The 20,635-nt window shown below is 34.5% G+C and overlaps 1 protein-coding gene across 8 annotated transcripts in view; it reads left to right on the top strand.

Moving 5' to 3' along the window:
* LOC106139214 (protein N-terminal asparagine amidohydrolase) overlaps positions 1 to 20,635 on the top strand; it is a 76,550-nt gene that overhangs the window by 41,455 nt on the left and 14,460 nt on the right. For 3 of the 8 annotated variants that reach the window (XM_060946578.1, XM_060946580.1, XM_013340605.2), the window contains 2 exons: positions 6,869 to 6,924; positions 17,087 to 17,134. The gene's annotated coding sequence lies outside the window, so the exon portion shown is untranslated. Of the gene's footprint in view, positions 1 to 6,868; positions 6,930 to 17,086; positions 17,135 to 20,635 lie in introns of all 8 variants that reach the window. The other 5 variants (XM_060946581.1, XM_060946582.1, XM_060946583.1 and 2 more) reach the window with 2 other exon arrangements.

Here is a 20,635-nt window from a genome sequence, read left to right as displayed (position 1 = left end):
TCGCTCCTTTGCCAATCCACCAGTTGATGTCATCGTTAATTATCACATTATACCATGCACTAGTACCCTCGGCTCTCCGAACTCTCGTGTCTTCATAATTTGAAAATTTAATTATAAAAACGAGAGATTTTAATTCAACTTATACATTTTCGGCGTTGTTTATTATCAAACATAACAATAAGATAATAACACATTCCAAAATAAAGCCCACATAATTTTGACTAGTAAAAGTATATTTTTAATTTCAGCTAAATATTTCATTAAATTCAATGTTATGAATGTAGAAATGTATAGTACCATACTAAAGGCAAGTAAACCGAGGCAATAACAAATCTAACTTAAGAATATCGTCGTACTTTAAGGAATTACACGGTGCATTTAAATTAAATTTATGCCTCTGACATTTCTGAATGCGAAACTTCGATGTAATTCTATTTCCATATGGAAATATTGAACCTTTTTGTTCCATTATCGAGAGAGCATATCGATACAGTATCTGACTGAATGAGATTTACATCAGCCTCGGTATTCATCTGATGTGCTGCCCGTCGATCTGTTGCATGAGTTAGTGTAAATGTTATTTACAAAACGGTCAGTTTAATTTCATTCGTTGGATCCACCGAATTTGATTTATGGCTCATCTAAGACATAGCTTCTATAACTTTCCTGACAGGAGATGGATGTCTGGTACGAGCTTATTCCTTATTGGCGTCGCTTGTTCTTGAATTTATTGGACACGAAGTAACGGTTGCTCGACCGTACCCACGTAATATATTGTGGTGGGAAGTATCCGCGAACCTGTTGACTTTCTTAAACGTCATAATTTATCGCCCAAATGTACAGGGTATGCCGCTTGTAAGTAATTGAATAGGTACGTATTTATACTTTACAATGAATTTTCTATAGAAATTTACGCATTTCTTAACCGGCATATGATGATTTCTCGTATTTATTATGTTTAGTTTTCAATGTAACAATTATACTTTCAAAACGTATGTGTAATATTTTCATAACTCCGACTTTCGCAAGTTGCTTTTCACATTTCAGGTTTGAAAATATACCTTTTAAATTTTTGAAGCTGGCATTTTAAATGTGGTAACTTGTAATAGTACTAACTAGTTATAGTACGAATATAGAACTTTAAAAGTTTAAATTTTCTCTTGTTATTTTTAGCGATTAATGCAAGGTTTCGTCTAAATGAAAGTCAGTTACACAATATTTCCCAGCTGCTATGATCCTAATATTGTATTTTCATCATAAATATATTCAGTAAATAAATGTATGAATACCTCACGTCTCACAGACGAGATAAAGCAATGAATATGTACTAACTAGCGGTGGCGGTGTTATTTATGACGTCTGATACCATCGACACGGACTTGTCAATCACTTAGAATGTGTATACCAGTCGTCTAAACTCAAATCCACCAAACTTCTTCCCATTCAAGCCTAAATTCGAAGGTCTTTCAAATAAGGATCATAATGGGTTGTAGAAATAATCTTTGCTAGAATACGTGCTGGGTGATTCCATGGTCATCCATCATTCATAAGCGCGAGCGCGTAACGAGCCTATTCGAGGATGCGCCTGCGACGGATTTTACCTCCACGCTCAACGTCGAATTCATGCTATCTTATTGACGGATACGACACGAATCTAATCCTATCACACCAAGCATCTATTTATTTTATATTCCGTTTTCTTTGAAAACATTCTTTATATCAATAGTATTATCATGTAGATGTCCGCTATGATTCTTTAACCCTACTGTGTTAGTTATTGTTGCTTCAAAATCTTCCGATCAGATAGTCGAATAGGAGTTGGCATAATTGAATAGCTAATGCTTTGGCTGCCTATTCTGAGTGATGTATGCAGAAGCTTGTGGTTGCCCTAACGATCAGATGTTATCTGCGCAGTGACGTTTCAATACTACATGTATCAGTTAGTTGTGGCATTTGAAGCCTCGAATCAATACGTGGATATGTCGCACGTAGCAGCCGAACACATGGATCTGTGCTGGTCTAACTGTCAATTAAAATTGCAGGCTACGGTAAAGAGAAGTTTAGGGATCAACGAATTCCATATTATACATGTACATACCTACGTGTTTATAAGAAATATATATATATAAGGAATCTCCAACAGAAAGAAGATACAAGATCATTCGACAATTTCCCAAGTCTAGGAAGGAGAATAACCTGAGCATTTCTAAACAAATGTTACTTTCGTCAAACATTTAAGTTTTAATAAAAGAGCGAATCAATTCAATTTAAGTTTCATTATACGAACAGCAAAAGTAGGGAGGAGGACATACACGACGAACGGTGTATGTTGTCATTCCTACTATTGCTGTACGGGTTTTAGTTTGTTCACGGATCTCTCGGGATTCGAATGCTTGACTCGCGGTCGTGAGTGGCGGTTTGGAGATACTATCTAGCTTTCGCGACGGCTGAATCTCTCGCTTTCAGAATTTCTGCATTTGCCCCATTCTTGAGATTTAGTATTTATTTACTGTGATTTTAACTGATCCACCATTCATCAAAGTAATTTATATAATCTTGCGTATTTTACCTCAAATTAGTCAAAAGTTAATAAATCAAAACTAGCTATTTGAATGAGCAAAGTTTCATAATTATGTTACACGACATCTCATTTCGTAATTTTTTAAAGAATCGGAAATTTGTTGTTTATCCATTAGCTTTTATGTTTTTTGAGTCGGAGTTAAGGCAAATCGATATATATGCTTATGTAATAGTAACTTCAATATTTGGTGGACTTTTGATTTATACTCGTATAAGTAAACCCATAAGTGATGTGACGATGAAGGTTCAAAAAGTGATTCTTCAAACGTGTAATCGATAAATGATCGATTTGTAATGTTGACATCTTAGTCGAGCCTTTTGCTCGACTAAGCATATTTGCTAAAGGGCAATGTGTTGTCGATATCCCGTTTTCCATATATGGAATGCTATCAAATAAAACGCCAAATGACATTTCAACATGCGCAAGAGTTTTACAATGAATGCGTTCGTTAATAATTTTTTTTTCCTCTTTACTCCTTTAACAAACGCCGCGTCTACAGCGGTATGTTTAAATGCTGTCGTCATCTCCGAGTGATATGAAAGTTACCTATTGTTCGTTGTTTCCAACACCGGTACAGACAACAAAATTAAATTTACACTCACATTTTTTGTTTAAAACCGGCGCATTTGCATTAGACTCATTAGCATTAAAATTTCTCGTCTAAGTTTTTAAAGCAATTTTAGGTTGAGTGTTTTTTCTGTTCACATTTTAAGTACTTACTATTTCAACGTGTAGTATTTTCATATGTTTACATATTAATGGTGACGCCTGTACATTCTCTCGTGTATTGTTTAATGATGAGACTGATATTGACGCCAGTGTTTATCCAAATATAGTTTCATTGTTCTTGCCCGGAGAAAGTTTGTCATAGAATTGAGCGTCTTATTTGCATGCACGGTATGACCCAAAACACATATTTTTGGAAACTAATGTTTTTATAATTTTATGAAGTAAATGTGTTTCTAATAGAATTTAAGGCTCGGGTATATTTTATAATTTAGTTTGCTATATTTATTGAACCAACTTCATACAGCTGCGTCAGGACTTAAATTGAATTTATTTTAGTTTTTAATTTATCAGCAAGTTAATTCACTTGATGCTTAAATAATTTATTTGCTAAAATACAACAAGTTACATGTCATAATCATTAGCATTTGAAGTGACAGTATAGTCAAGATAAGATGAAAGTCTACTCGTTTCAAAGTATCGAACTAAACCGTTGATAAGTTACTTGGCATTGATGAGTTGGGACTTGCCAGTGGGCTAAGCCGAATATATTATTTCAAATATGACTTCCACACGAATGTAATGGTGAAGAAACCTCTAGGTTTGCTTCACAGTGAAACAGATTTATACATGATTATCATTAGCAATTGAATGTGACAAGTTTGCTGTAGTTATATTTCAAGAAAAATGCTACGAAAATAGTTTTGAGTCTGAAAATGTTCTTTTACAGACTTGGCCTACGAAAATTTCGACGATATTTTTTCTGTCCACGGCCGTTCAGCTAACAAGACTTCTCAATTATAAACCATTCGTCGCCAGAATGAACTTCAAAATTATTGTCGATGTGTCGATGTCGATGATTTGTTTGTCTCACCACCATCGGAGGACAGATTCAAGTGATTCAACATCTCTAGTGATTATATCATAAGATACAAACAATTCGCTTTCAGTTTTATTATTCTTGTACCTAAATTAAGCATAAAAGTTCTAGTTGCAAATGGTTGAAATTAAAAGTTACATAGTTGCCTTGTGTGTCACAACCATCCTGAAAGTAATCTCAGTGTTTTATGTCCGGTCGGAGTACGAATGATTAACGACGCGCCGGCGATAGCGAGAAGATTCCGACAATATTGTCTCATTTATTGCTAATGATCTATTGAATCTGCCCGAAGAGTCCGTAGTGTTTAACCGTTGTGTAATTTTTACTTTCTAATGCATTTAGCTTTGGCTTGGCTGGGTAGTTCATCTGACTAATCTTATAGAGAGACACGTGAAAAATTGATGTAATTTATTTACTTCTTTAAATCGTTTTAGGTCAGTCACACGATTTTATTTATAAATAAAAGGTTAACCTAAGTAGACTTTCTGTCACAGTGGAAAACCGTTCCTCTGCAACCTATCTTTCACTATGTTGATATCATTTTTAATTTTTTATGTACTCAGTTAAACTTTTCATTCTTTACATTAACTTGATGAATTTTATATCTATCGGTGCCATGTTTCAAGACAGGTCATCATATGTCGATTAATACAGTACACGCACGATTATGCATCGCTATTTCAAAATTGGACATCTGACCCAGATCAAACAAAAACATCCAACATAATTCGATGACCTTATAAACGCACGGCGCACACAAGACACACCGGTCACAACGTGTAATTTCTCAAAAACATTCTTATAATGCCACTCGAAATTGCTGTGATTTGTTTCTGAGTTTACTGCGCCGATACAATTACACAATCAAGTGATCCTAGCGATGACCTAAAACCTATATTCCGATCGAAATATCATAAGATCATGCCTATATTTGCTCATTTGTTTTGTAGTATTTAACATTATGTTCATGATTGTTATGAATCTCTATAAAATTTGTCAAGTCTATAAGATGTTGATCAAATAAAAAATTTAATCACAGTTCTTATTGTTATATTTTTTTGGAGCTTATTTACCATGTTATAAAGTTTTATTCATACCTACTTCTGTATTTCACTTTACCTTCTTAATAATCTCTTAATATTGAACTTTTTTTGTTCATAGTGGTACCTTTTAAAACCAACCAAAGAAATACTGTGATAAAATACATATGTATGTCTTCTTATCAGTCTGACGATTTGTCAGTCATTAAATAAGCAGTCTCGCAGCCGTATGTTTTTGTTCAATGTTTCTCAGAAATAAGATAAAATTGAACGCTGTTGATGACGTGTTTTTTGAAGTGAATTTCATGACACGATAAAATTGTTATCAGAAATGTAAAAAAATTGTTAAGTAGTTAAATATTTTTTTACAGTTACATTATTGTAACTATTGTATAGTCTCTGTCTATTAGTGGGATTTTAAAAGTGCTAGTTGCAGCTTTTATAAGTACCTACATTTAGGAGTCTTAAGATTTAAATCATACATAAGGACAGAGCGTGAAGCCACTTTGTTTTATACTTAGTATGTAATGATTTTAGAAAAAACTAACAGATTTGAAAAGATTACGAGAATGTAACTCATTATTTAAATATAATATTAATATAATAAATAAATATTATAAATATAATACATTTGAGTACCCAGTTCTTTAAATTGCGCATCCTATCAAATATGATGCTTTCAGCTTCTATTTCAACCTAATATGCAGCAACTATATGGAATTAATTTCATCTGAACCCGGCTGGCGCAGTAATTATCCCAGTATCGACTCGGCTGTAATGAAGATATCGCCATCTTTATTGCAGTAATGAAATATGGAAACTGCAGCGCCCGTGACTTATTGCTTGGATTTATGTGTATTGAGATACGACCAGGCCGTAATTAGTTTTTTTTCAACACCTAGGTGATATATGTTTTCTGTAATTGTTGGAGTTATCTTAGCTTTATTTTTATTGTATTTCAGGAAATTGTCTACTGGTTTAGTATTTTCTGTGTACATGTCTAAAAAATTATCTTTATACTTTTAATTCCATATTCTTATACTAAATTGTTTTACGTATTTTCGCAAAGTATAGTTTCTTCCACTGTTCGGCGGAAGTTCAATTAATTTTTATTATCTCTTCAAAAATATTTTTTTTTGAGCCCAATTTAACTGCGTTATATCCAGTTATCGCTATTATGATAATTGTATCTTTATAGCTTTTCTAATTTATATTTACACCGATTTATCAAGTCAACGACAAGGATTCACGATGTTTCTATTTGTTTTAGTTCTGTGTAACTGTAGGACATTCACCGATCGGCCTTACATCTCGGACGGGCCGGACGTGCATAAATAATTGGACAATGATATAAACGTGATACACTGTTTGGAGCGGTTTTATATCCCGACTTTTACGTGGCTCTTTTATCTTCATTCCTAGTGTGTATATAGATTTTAGAAAAAAGGAGAAATTACGTTTTGAAATAATATTTATATTTATAATTTCGCCTTTTTATAGAAGGTTTTCCCTTTCTTGTTTATGAACCTTGCATGTTTTTAAACCTTCAACAACGTTCAGTAATATATCGTTAGGTTCAATTAAATTGAATAAGTTACAGCTATTCTCTGAATATACTTAAGAATACTTAATTTGTTGCAGGAACCGAATCTCCGACTTGAATGGACGCCATCGTGTGAAACCAACGTGACATAAATGTAAGGTATATTATTATTCACAAAATAATATTGACGACGATTCGTTTACAGTCTAATTTGCTAATTTCTTAGTCAAATTATTTTGAGTGAGCTTCTATATCTATGTTATTCAAAGTTAGACAGTTTACAAGTAAATAAGAAGTCAATTTGCTTTTACCGTTAGGGAAAATTATAAAAAAACCTGTACATTCGGGCAACTGGATGTGTTATCATGATCCAATATGGGTTTGGTTCGTCTGCAAAGGTTGTTTTTAGATGGGAATCGCTTCGGGTAAATACCTGAATCACCCCTGTTATGGATCATCATTTTAACCGTTTCTTAACATGATTCGAAACGTCCGAGGTAAAATAAAGGTTAAGTTACGTGCACATTTTAATACCTGTATAATTTATAAAAAAAGTAGCAATGAAGTACTTACTCGTAATCGGTAAATATTTTTATGTTGCAGTGCAGATAGACAATTATCACATGAAGTTCCTATTATTCTAAACAATTACTGCATTATAGATTCTTATGCAAGAATTACAAAGTAGGTAGTATGAACGCCATTTACTAACCGCAATCCAATAAATAATAGGTGGTTTGTTAATACTTATATCTCAACTGTTTTGATCTCGATTACATCTGATTCACCTTTATCTGATCCATTTGTCACGCTTCGATTATATGGAATTTCTAATGTTAAAATAGGACGGGCGATTTATCAAAGTTTCATGGCAAATATGGCTCGTTAATGAGAGATTAGATTTCTTTGAAGATCTTATTAAAAAGGGCAAGATAATTTTTCTCAATAATGTCGGTCTATAAAAAAACTGCTAAAATGATTACATTGCCGTCATGAAAGCCTTAAATACATATATTTTCTCATATACAGTATTTTTATTTCATTAACACATTGTTACGAGTCCTTAAACATTGATAGACGCATAGAAAGAAAAACTCGTCATCTTACTCTTGGCGCCAGCCCCAGTTAAATTTTCACCTCTTTTGTAAGAAGTCTGAGGTACGCTTATGGCCACGATTCATGGTTCTTTTTACATTCAGCTATACTTCGCTATCATATGCAAGACACACATCCAGATGTTGTGTTCGTTCCGTATCATGCGCATCTAGATTCTATTCCAGCCCCGATTCTCCACGGGGCGTGCCGTGACGTAGCTAGTGTTATAGGCATTGCGAGTGCGCAATTATCTACGCGTGCGGTGCGTTCACAACTAAGGTTCAGAATCATATATGATCTTAGATCATGTAGTTATCCGTATGTTGTTCGCTAATGCAGTTGAAATTTCTGATATCAATGACTCCTCTCTTAGAATTTTGTCATCAAAGGGCAAAAAAAATAACAATGATATGTGATACAACAGTATAAAGTTACTCAAATATTTTATAGCTTTCTTTCTTCGTTCTATTGTTTAGCTTCTTACTCGTACTCTTTGAAGGTGATATAAGTTATATTTTTTATTTAAACTAAGCTCCAACGATATTTGCATCTTATCACTAATTCCAGTTATATTTTTGGAAATTCACGTGACCTGGTTGTAACAAAGTTTTTACAAGCAGTTTAAATGAACGCTTTAATCGCTGTTCACTCTGGAAAGTGGAACTCTCTGGCAGAAGTAGATATGTATTTTTTTTATAATTCTTGGGGATGAGATTCTTGTTTTTTTATGCTTGTGTGTATAGCTAGTCTAGTAACTATGTTAACGTTAGCAATTACATCTTGCTGCTTGGAAAACTTTACTTTTGTAATTCTATCATGTTCAAGATAATTTGAAACTATTCTTAAACATGACAATTTTAAGAATAAATCATCGTTTAAATTGAAATATCATCACGGAAACATATTGACTACATTACTGTATACTAACATTGATTGATATGTCGAAGTGGTGTAATACTTTTCTACATATTCATAGTAGTTGGTTGTTGGTTGTTAATTATTATAATATTTTTTCCTTGTTTATGTTGTAACAAATAGACCATCAATGAATAATTCAATTGCATTCGGCGATACATTACACTTACAGGCTTTAATCTATATATATAAAACTCTTCCGTTACTGAGTGACTGACTGACAGACAACGCACAGTCGAAACTACTGGTCGTAGACAGCTGAAATTTGGAATGTAGGTTCCTTGGGATATGTAGGGGAGCACTAAGAAAGGATTTTTGGAAATTCAACCCCCAAGGGGGGGAAAAGGGGTAAAAACGTTTCTATGAAAAATCTTATTCCTTGGGTTTATAAACTTGAAACTTGGCATGAACACGTACATAGGCAAGTAAATATGTTTGACATTATAAGTTTTTTCAAACTACCCTCCAATCGTGATTTAGGGGGTGCGATTGGGTGACTGAATTATTAACGCACAGCCGAAACCGCTCGGTATAGGAGTCTAAGATTTTGAACAGAGGTTCCTTTAGTAACATAAGTGAGCACTAAGAAGGGATTTTTGAAATGTCAACCCCCAAGGGGGCGAAACTCGACCCCCAAAATAATCAAATGGGGGGTCAAAGTTTGTATGAAAATCATCGTTCCGCTTTCACGCCTGAACCGCTGAACCGATTTTGATGAAATTTGGTATGTATATAGTTTAAAACCCGCGTTCAAACAAAGGCTACTTTTTTTTCAAAATTCGACCCCCGAAATAGTCAAATGGGGGGTGAAAGTTTGTATGAAAATCATCGTTCCGCTTTCACGCCTGAACCGCTGAACCAATTTTGATGAAATTTGAAATGCATATAGATTAAGATACGAGTTCAAACATAGGCTACTTTTTTTTTTCAAAAAACAACCCCCAAAACAGTTAAAGGGGGGGTGAATCATCGTTCCGCTTTTACGGCCTAACCGCTAGGCCGATTTTGATGAAATTTGGTATGCATACAGTTTTAGTATTTTTATTTTAACGTCAACAGAAATTTATAATCTGTGAAAATGTCACCTGTCTAGCTAATACGGATCATGAGACGCCTGGTGACAGGAGTATGGGTGAGCGGACAGACAAACTAACAGACAGATGGACACCGAAGTCGAGTAATAGGGTCCCATTTTTACCCTTAAGGTACGATGGAACCCTTATAAGTGTTAATTTTTGATATGCAAAGATAAGAAAATTTATTCCTTCAATGAACAATTTGTTTGATAATGTAGCAATAGATGGCGCCACCATGTCAATGTCGCTATCGTTTGTCGTTCGACAATCAATAAGACTTCTATGATTTTGAAAGCATTTTTACCCTCCGTTAATAAGTTGTTGGTCGTTTCGTATTCATGCTTGAAGACGTTTCGTTGTGTTTTGTTCATTTGTATTGTAAATATATTGGTTAGTAAAAAATACGTGTCAGTTGCGGAAAGCAGGATGGCACTAAATAGGATGGGACAGGATAGGAGGACTGGACGGGGCAGGACGGGACACAACAGGTTGTGACGGGACGGAACAGAACGAGAAGAGACGGGAGAAGCCATATGAATTTAAATCAACTTAAAACAGTCCCGCACGATACGGGATTAAAAAATGGGTGAAATTTTATGTCGTATCCTTATAATCTAAAATACATTTGCGCGGGCGAAGCCGCGGGCAAAAGCTAGTTGTTTATAAAGCTGAAGAGTTTGTTTTGTTTCAACGCGCTAATCTCAGGAACTACTGATACCAATTGAAAGTTATTTTTATGTTAAATAGACCATTTATCGAGGAAGACTTTAGGCTATATAACATCACGCTGCAACTATTAAAAGCGAAGAAATAATAGAAAATGTGGAAAAAACGGGGTAAATTATTCAGCGTTGAGGGCTTCATGGATGCCCAAAATAACAATTCCACGCGGACGAAGTCGCGGGCACAGCTAGTAAATAATATGATGAACGACGGCTGTTCAGTAGCAGTAGCACCAGTTCGATGCCAAATCATATTTCTCATTTGAACTCACATCAATTGAATGACATTCATTCTGGAAAGTATCACGTTAGGGATCTGCAGTGTAATTTCTGTAATTACCGTCCTAAAAACTAATATACGAGTATATGTTAATTGAAGCCTTTGGGCGGATCAGATATTCGGACATTCACTCTTCAAAACAGCGGTTCGAATTTACGAATTGATTAATAAATATGAAACAATGATAAACGATATAATATTAGCGACGATTATTGGCTAGGGGCATCAACTGCATACTGAGTTAGATCCACACGTTACATTAAGAAATGCAAATGCTATACATTCAACCGGCGATTACCTCTCGTCTGTCGGAGACGCGATGTGAAACTGTAATCTATTTGAGATAATGTAACGTCCGGTACATATCCAATATGAGATTCTGTTTATGCGGATTGCATTATGCTTTCTACTTCGTCTGCGAACGTACTGAATAATACAGCATGTGGATTGAGTGTTTTGATAATATTGTTTAATGTTATTTAGTTGAATACTGCTTTGTAATTGTCGTTTGAATTGAGGGCAGCTGTTTTTAAAATCTTTCAATTGTTATTTTTTCTTTAATTGTGTATGCAAAAATAAAAGAAATATTGATTTATTCTAAGTGTAGCATTTCGTGCACACTCCATTAGTTGTTTTAATTATTTTGTTAATTTCCGTAAATAAAGTTTTATCTTAAACATTATACATCATTCTAACTGTGTCGTTTAGACAAATAGTCTTACATCACTCTCACTTGAGAAGATAGTATATCTTAAGCCTTCCGCATAGAAATAAAAATGATAATATAAGCATTTCTCTTTCTATGAGTAATTTTCTCCATTAAACATGTTTATGGAAAATGGATTTTACTCTCAAATTTATTATCAGCACTACATGAGATATTAAAAGCTTAACCATCCATGGCGAGTTAAAGGGTCGTGATTCTCAGTGTGTGAGGCTGACGTGATACGTCTGTTCGTTACATTGCATTACCAGACATACGTCTCGGATATTAATCAAAACAAAGGGTCTCTAGTGCCTTCTAGTTTAGAGCGAAAAATTGTCAAGACTCCAAACTTTTAAAAATACAGGCAAATTATTTTGCCGGCGGCGTCGTTTCAATAAGATTGCCCAGAAATACTGTTTTCTACGTCATTATTATAAACGCAATTTAAGGAGTTTTCGGCTGAAATTTATAATTTATCGCTTAAGATGTATTTCAAAGTCTATAAAATTTTGATCTTTATGCTTTAAATTATTACTCACGCATAACGTTAACATGTTTTTGAGTAGGAAAATATTTGGTCACAGATTATCATAGTCATTTGTCAAATGTATTGTAGCTTCTACTCAACAATGATTTTATTTTCCATAAATTTTACTTAGTACGCATAAAAAAGAGATTAACGGATTCCTACGATTGCTAGTTCGTGTCAAATCGATATAAATCGATGTAATTCGGTAGGCACTGCCTAAAGTGAGTTGTTAGCTTTTTAGAGTTCCACAGGTAAGTTAAAGAAATGATTATTTTGTCATAACACGACCATAAACAGAAATTGGAATGAAAAATGGTCTGTCTTTTAATTACATTCAAGAGCTATTAATATATTATTATTATTAGCTCTTTATCATTTTATCTAAGAAACAATATTATTGCTGTTTTTTTCAATGTTTAACATTAGCATTTTTTGAAAAAAAAAAAGAAACCGCCATTATATTAGCTAAGGTTGCAGGCCACATAAAAAGAAAGGCTTAGTAATTTGATTTTACCAAATAAAATCTTGTAAGAATATTACTGATTCTAATCTAGTTACGGAACCGCAAACAACTTTTACAATATAAACTCGTGCTTGGCCAAACCTGTCGAATCAAATCAATTTTTTATCTTCGCATTTCGGTATCTACGGTGCGCTAGCGCACGTGAAGGAATTTATGTAAATGTTCTGATATTTATTCTTGAATTTTTTTATCTAATTGATTTTAATGCGTTGGTTTGACTCTACGATAAACACAGTAGCCACATATTGTCTGTGTATTGAAGAACCATTTTTAATAATTGAATAGAATAATTTAAATAATAATTTTATTGAAATGAGCAAAGTGTGAAATAACTTCTCCTACTTCTGCGTCGTACTTAATGTAATTGGCACAGTAGTTTCTTCTACATCATCCAGTCTTATGATGTATATCTACTCATTGGTGTTATCCATATTCTTACTTAAGTAGGTATTATAGTTACGAAATGTTTGTTTATTTGTAACCTCATGTTTCAAGTGCTGTTCATTCCTTAATGAATAAGTAAATAAAAAAAATATACCATTGAACCGATCTTCATAAAATTTTGCAAACATGGTAGTTGGCACAGGATTATATTATGTGAAGTGCTTCAATAAATTATCTCTTTTAAAGATAAAATGCACTCGGATATGATTTCATTAAAGTATTTGTTTCGTTTATTAACAATGAGTCACTTAGATAACCCGATGATCTCATTTTACATACATACAAACATAGAAACACGTCTATATCCCTTGCGTTGCGGGGTAGACAGACCTAACAGTCTTGAAATGACTGAAAGACCACGTACAGTAAGCAATTTTATATACTTACGCGAAATTAAAAGAAGATTGATTAGATTATACGGGAAGATGTAAAAACAAACAGACTTACTTTCGCATTTGTATTTATTGAGATTCCCAGTACTAACAACAATTTAATTTCAAAGAAATGTCTGATATAAGTCTTCTAGTTTATGTTCAAAAAAATTTGAATACACAAATGTACGAGTATATATATATTATTGTCTGTTATTGCAGTAAAAATACATAAAACGCATATTTACCGTTAAATATAATTCTTGTTAAACATTACCGATTATAAACAAGTTTCTTCGGAATAAAGGTACGATATGCGATTTTAAATTGCAAGCTAGCTCCCTGACTAGATTGCGAGGAGACGCTATTTATAATTTGTTACGAGTAATGTTTATTTAATGCAGATAAACGTTTTCCAATCTAATTAGCATCTATCGCCTAGTCTATAATTTACTCATCCGGTGAGAAGCAGTAACAACGATTTAATCTGTGCGTCTTGTGAAATGCAATCATGCGATTCGTTTAATAAGTAGGTATTTAACATTCACGAAGAACAAAATATGCCAATGTATAAATAGTTATTGGACTGAAATTTCCAATACATATTATTGCAAACAAAGGAATCTAATAATGATAAGAGAGATCAACTTAATTTTGTTTACAAATAATTATATGCTATACAACATTAAACAGGACTTCTTTTGACTAACCCAAATAAAAAATAGCGAAGCAAATTTGAGACTGAAATTATTTGAAACTACAACAATTTTTAAACAATGAACAATGAATTTTATAGACGATTTTGTATAAGTTACAATCATCAATTAACAGGTTATATAGGTATAACAGATTATATCACTACATAGTATAAACTGCTAACTCGCTTCCCGCTTCCAGCATATGCTTATATCTTTAAAACTACACAACGGATTTTGATGCGGGTTTTTTATAGATACAGTGATTCAGGAGGAAGGTTTATATGTATAAATTCTACCCGCGCAAAGCCGGGGCGGGTCGCTAGTATAAAAATAATTTGTGACCTGCTGTCTGTGTAGAATTACACCGAACCGACACTTACTTTTCGAATAATTCTATAATGTCTTTGAGCTGGATAGTGCAAAAATATTGAATAATATTTGTCAGTAGGTAATCATTATTATGACCAATTAGTATTTGTAATTCACGTTGTTATTTGTATCATTCACAATAATATATGCCGCCTTTTTTCACGGAACTTTGGCGTGGCGCCAATGAGCGATAAACATAGCAGTTATTGCATTATCAACTTTTATGTTTTGATAATAAGTTTTATTTTAAATTAATGAGGGGTTTCGCATAGTGTGCACGATAGTTTCGATGTGATAGCATGTGATAGGGTGTTTGGACACATCCGTGATGGTCGAATGATGAATCATTGTCTTAGTTCACTTCTAGTAAGTTCTGACTGATGCAACGATGCTTGTGTATAATACTTCAAAAGATATTAACTTGGCTATAATTGCTGGGAGGCTAATTCCTTGTTCAGATACTGTGTTAAGGGGTGTAGTGTAATTTGGAGCAACATCCATGGTGGTTAGGGTGACAGTATGCTTTGAAGAAGAGTCATCATATGCACAATTGTAAGCCTCTGTTTTCTGTACGTAATCTGCCAACTAATTTCACCCTAGTTTCTTTTTCTTCTTTGTCCATTGTTAGTTAAAGGCATCTTCATGTTGTTTCCACTATTCTCTCCGGTCTGCTGCTGGTCCAGCTTTTCATTCAGGTCTAGCCCGATATTTTATGTTACTAGCTGTTTTACTGTATTTTTGCACTGCAGACACTCTTCAGACATTTACTATAATATTCACAGACGATATTTTTAAACGTACTATTTTGTACAGTCACCTGCAAAAGTCATATATTTTATTTCATAGAAAATTTCCTAATGTTGTAGTTTTTTGCGGTTTCCCTGTACATAACAGGCTTTGCATGCATTACATGTATAATGTATTCTGTAATGCACAGGTGGTTTATTGGTTCCGAAGTGGTTGACCGGTCGGCAAGTTGTAAATTGTTTTACAGCATCATAATCGTGGACATTTATCTGTTGGCACACAATATAAATTATAGGTAATTAATTAAACCACTAGAATCTATTTGGTATAACTTTCTGTGGAAACACAAATTCTTGATATTTTATTTATAAGTTTCTTAACTTTGTTTCGACTGAAACATATATTGGCAAGTCATATTTTAGACTAGAAACTTAAGTGTGAAGTGAAAAAGAATATTTTACTCAGCAACAGAAACATTAGAATGCTCCCGTCTTTTTTGTTCAAGTGGAACCACTTCAATCTTAAGGAACCTTAAGATTGAGTATTTGTTTTTACTATTTGAAGACTCCAGTCCATTTTCTCGTACTCCATCACAATTAACTCGACTTATTGACTTTGACGACGCATCGCTGGAATGCGTCGATATGGCTTTAACTTATGTATTATGGCGATGTATAATTTTATTAGCACACTGCAGATAAATTATCGTTCGAACGCCGTAGGTATCCAATTAATTTTATGCTGCACACGATAGTCTTGCATGCAGTTTGTTAAATTTTCGCTTAATAGGAAATTTATGTTCAATTTGGGATGTTTATGTAGAAATACCATATAATTTTAACAACACCTAAGCAGGCTGGTATAGTACCTATTTAAATTGTTGCTGGGACTGGTAAGACATACGACCAGAAATGAAACAGTATCTAGAGACCCAGAAAATTTTGTTTGGACCGTTTTCTAATAAGATCTTTGATATTTTTATACGAAATGCGAACATAGTTGGGTAGAATATAAAGGTTTACAATGAAGTTCTTGAGCCGGCGTTATTGTCACCGCTTCGTAAAAAACTGCAGGTACAATACAAATTTAATAGCGAGAAAGTAGAGTCAGGCCATATCCTACAAACGCTGACATTTAATTTTTTTATTGTTGATATGTTAAAGACTATTCCAAAGTGTATCATGGGCTAGTCCACATGCGTTAATGCAACCACAACTTGGATGCAGTTAAATCTTTTATCGCTACCAAATCGACTGTCGTAAATCGAACGGGCCATTGTTGCACTGTACTTATATGGAAGCGAGCAAAATAAATCACGAACAAAACCATATCTGCGCAATCGTAGACAATCTCGACCGCAGGGGACTAAATCGAGATACGGAATATTACGCTATTGAATTAGCATTACCGCTGTTCTCGATATTGTTCGTTGTCTCGCATGCCTCATATTTCTTTGCTGGCTTTTAATTTTTATGTCGTGGGCGACGGTATGTCGCTGCATCGTGCGAGATCGCGGAGATAGCATTAGATGCATAATCTTCACATCTGTGTACGCTTCTGGTTCGCGTGGCTTCCGAAGAACGTGTCATGCATGTCCCGCGTTCATGCAACGATGTCTCATTGCTCATAAATTGACTTGTGCTATTGCCGTGTTGTTTTAAGCACCAGATCTGATGTTGCATTGATAAGTGGTAAAGCAATGGCTGTTGTTTCTGTGCTACCATTTGTTTGGTAAACTCTCTAAAATATTTATATGCTTTAACGCATTTTTGATCTATATTAAAAGTATGACATCATCATTGAAACTATAAACATCTTAAAATAACTTTCTTTGGTTTCAGGTGGCTCAGCAACCTGTGTCTTTTCGTTGGCAGCTCTGCCTACTAAACGTAAGTTACAAATATTTACGGAAATATTAAATTTACAAAAAATATCCATCGTTGTATCAACGATCTACCCAGATTAAACTCATTCATAGTAGATTATTAAGTAGACTTTATTGATTTTATTAACTGGGATTTTCACTCAATAGGCGCCATTTCTTATCAGGGTAAATATCACGAGCTAATTTGTACCAAAGGAAAAAAATATTCCGCTGTTTATCTGCACCATTGTTTGTTTCCTTGTGTGAGGTCATTGATTTCTTTATTCAAGCATAATTAACTGTTCGAACATCTCACTTAGTAACCTATTGTAAATTATCTGGAGTGGTAACTAATGAAGAGAACATTCATTGTTGATAAGTTATCTTTTTTAAAATTTTAACACATTGGTTAGAATTTGAACCTCTTATCAACTCTGCGGCAGTGCCATGTGGCAATGCTCTAGAATTTGAGTTTTTTAAGTGTTCGTTCATCAAATTTAGTTACTTAATTTTTATTTTTTTCCAATGCACTGTTTTTTTTATACATTTTTCAATTGTACAAAAAAACAACTGTTAACAAAAGCAAACTATAAAAAATATTCTACCGTACATATATGCTAGCCTCTTTTCCGGAGAGGTAGACAGAGATTACATCTTTGCCCTTGCTAAGATTCCTCTATCCCACTTTTGCTTCATCCACCTATCACTCTCATCATGCAACCTCGTCGGTCATAAGAATATTAACTAAATAATTGGTAATTTAATTTATTTGTTTGAGAATTATTAATAAAAAAAAATTTCGATAAATCAAAATCATACTCGTATATGCTCTGTTCTCAATATCGATTCAATGATAAATTCATCGATGCATGCTGGGACATAATTCAATTAGATGTATCTGAACACGATTGTCACTTGACCGGCACCCGAGAAATCAAATCAGACGTTAACCTCAATAATGGTATCGAGGATCTATTGCCGCGGGTGGATATTGTAGATATTGAATAATAATTGGTGCACGGGCCGGCCGAGGGACTGGGTGTTAGGGCTGTCTGCTGGAAGGTCTATATCTCTTTGGTAGTCAGAGGCCTAAGTTAGAATATTTTCGTTTTATTCTTATAACACCTATTCCTTCACATCAATTATTAGCTGTTGCTCTGATTGATCATTTGGTTTGTGACACATCCAGAGAAAAGCTCTGCTCTACTTGGAGTGAAAGCTTTTGTAGCATTTTAACATGATCTGCTTATCTTTCCTTTTTTCTTTCGTTAATATCGTTATTTCTTGTTTGCCAGTAAATAACATGCGATTTCACAACAAACCGATCGCCCCAAGACGTTTCACTTTCGGCCAGCCCTAACCATCACGATAGAGATGCTATCTCCCAAGCGTGCCGCATCCATCAGTAAGGTATCTGTGCCGGTATCGCCCCGGCGATAACCATTGTCTTACCGACGATTATATCGGCGAAATTTGTGCTCGCCCGGCACAACGTTTGTCTGCTCTGAAGCCGCAAATGAGCCGCATAATGCTCGGCATAAAAGGACTGTTTCTGCTAAACTTTTGTCAAGTCATTAATATTTCGTGGGAACCGTTTGTTTGCTTTCATGATTTAAATAAGAAAGAAATAGAAATCGAATGTGGCTTTATCGATTCATTAAAAGGCGGTAACCATTGTCTTAGCGGCGGTTTTATCGCCGAAATTTGTGATCTCCCGGCACTAAAGTTTGTCTGCTCTGAAGCCGCAAATGAGCCGCATAATGCTCGACATAAAAGGACCTGTTTCTGCTTATTTTTTGTCAAGTTATCAATAGGTATTTTGCTTTAATGATTTGAATAAGCAAAGAATGTAATAACTGTGGAAAAAAGATAGTGATGTTATAAAAGGTGGAATAAGTGAACCGCAAGAAAATGAAAGCTCTCAGAAAAGAATTCTACCTAAATACTAAATTGGTTGTAGATGAAATGATTATTCAATAACAGACAATGATTATGATATGAATATCATGCTCTTCATGTTTTTTTTTCTACTTTACTACGTATTTTATGGGAATTATAAACATGGTATAAATTTGTGCTGGTCATTGTGTTAATATCTGATTTTACATACATACATACATATAGTCACGTCTATATCCCTCACGGGGTAGACAGAGCCAACAGTCCTGAAAAGACTGAATGACCACGTTCAGCTGCTTGACTTAGTGATGGAATTGAGGTCCAAATAGTGACAGGTTGCTAGCCCATCGCTTAAAAAAAAGGATCGCAATTTTATAAGCCTGTCCTTTAGTCGCCTTTTACGACATCCACGGGAAAGAGATGGAGTGGTCCTATTCTTTTTGTTTTGGTGCCGGGAACCACACATCTGATTTTATTTGTTGATATGAGAAATTATGTTAATAAATGAGTAAGTACATATTTTTATTGAGCAAAGTCACTGACGTTATCAAACGCGTGGCTAGACTGAAGTGGGAATGGGCTGGTCATATGGCGCGCAAGACCGATGCGTGGAGCAAACGGTTACTCGAGTGGCGACCATGGGGTGAAAAAAGTCCCCGAGGGAGACCCCAGATGCGTTGGGACGACGACATCAGACAGACAGCAGGGACAAGATGGATGCAAGTGGCACAGAGCCGCGATGAATGGCGTAGTTTGAAGGAGGCCTACACCCAAGGGGTAGAGACGGGCTGAAGAGAGACATATTTTTAGGCCCGCCATACGCGAATACTTTGCTTGCTTTAAGCAAATTTGGAAATTTTACGAAAAGCAGGTTGATAGAATTCACCTTGGGATCGGATTTTTTTATGGACCTGTTGTTAGAGTTTCAATTATAATATTCTAATTCAACATTCAAATGAGGTGGTATAAAATAAAACCTACATAACCTATCATTAATTCCAAGAGGTTTCCCATATTCATATATAGAAATGGATTCTAAACATTCAAAGCACACTCAACGACCGAACATGTTCCTGAGACTACTTAATAGCATTGGATTCATTGTCTCCGGGCCATTAATAAGTCGGGCGACAGGTCCATTGGCGACTGCGACCATACCATAATGGGCCGGACCCGCTTCTGCAACGAATCCGTACCCTGTGGCCCCAGGAAGTTATAACCTCCTTAATCCTGCCCTGACTTCAACCTACGACAAAAGCAATGGAATATTGTGGATACGCCGCCGCTTTCAATGGCAGATTTTAAATTTTAAATACATTATGGAAATTTATCACATTATTTATGCTAAATGAAGAATACATTTACTTTGTTTATTATTGTATGTCGTTTTCAATTTGCAATTGGATATCGATGGTTTACTTGTTTCTTCGGTGAACGTGAATGACAGTAGTTTCTCTTTTTACAACTTAAAATTTATACATCATATATTTTTATCATACATGTAATCACGTCAATATCGCTTTTGGGGTAGACAGAACCAACAGTCTTGAAAAGACTGAAAGGCCACGTTCAGCTATTTGTTTGTTTAATTATTTTTTATGTCTATTTATTTAATAGTTACACCAAC

Source organism: Amyelois transitella, chromosome 11 (genome assembly GCF_032362555.1).
Source record: "Amyelois transitella isolate CPQ chromosome 11, ilAmyTran1.1, whole genome shotgun sequence".
NCBI classification, from domain to species: Eukaryota; Metazoa; Arthropoda; class Insecta; order Lepidoptera; family Pyralidae; genus Amyelois; species Amyelois transitella.
The sequence above is the reverse complement of the archived record's forward strand: the minus strand, read 5'-3'. Positions and strand labels throughout refer to the sequence as shown.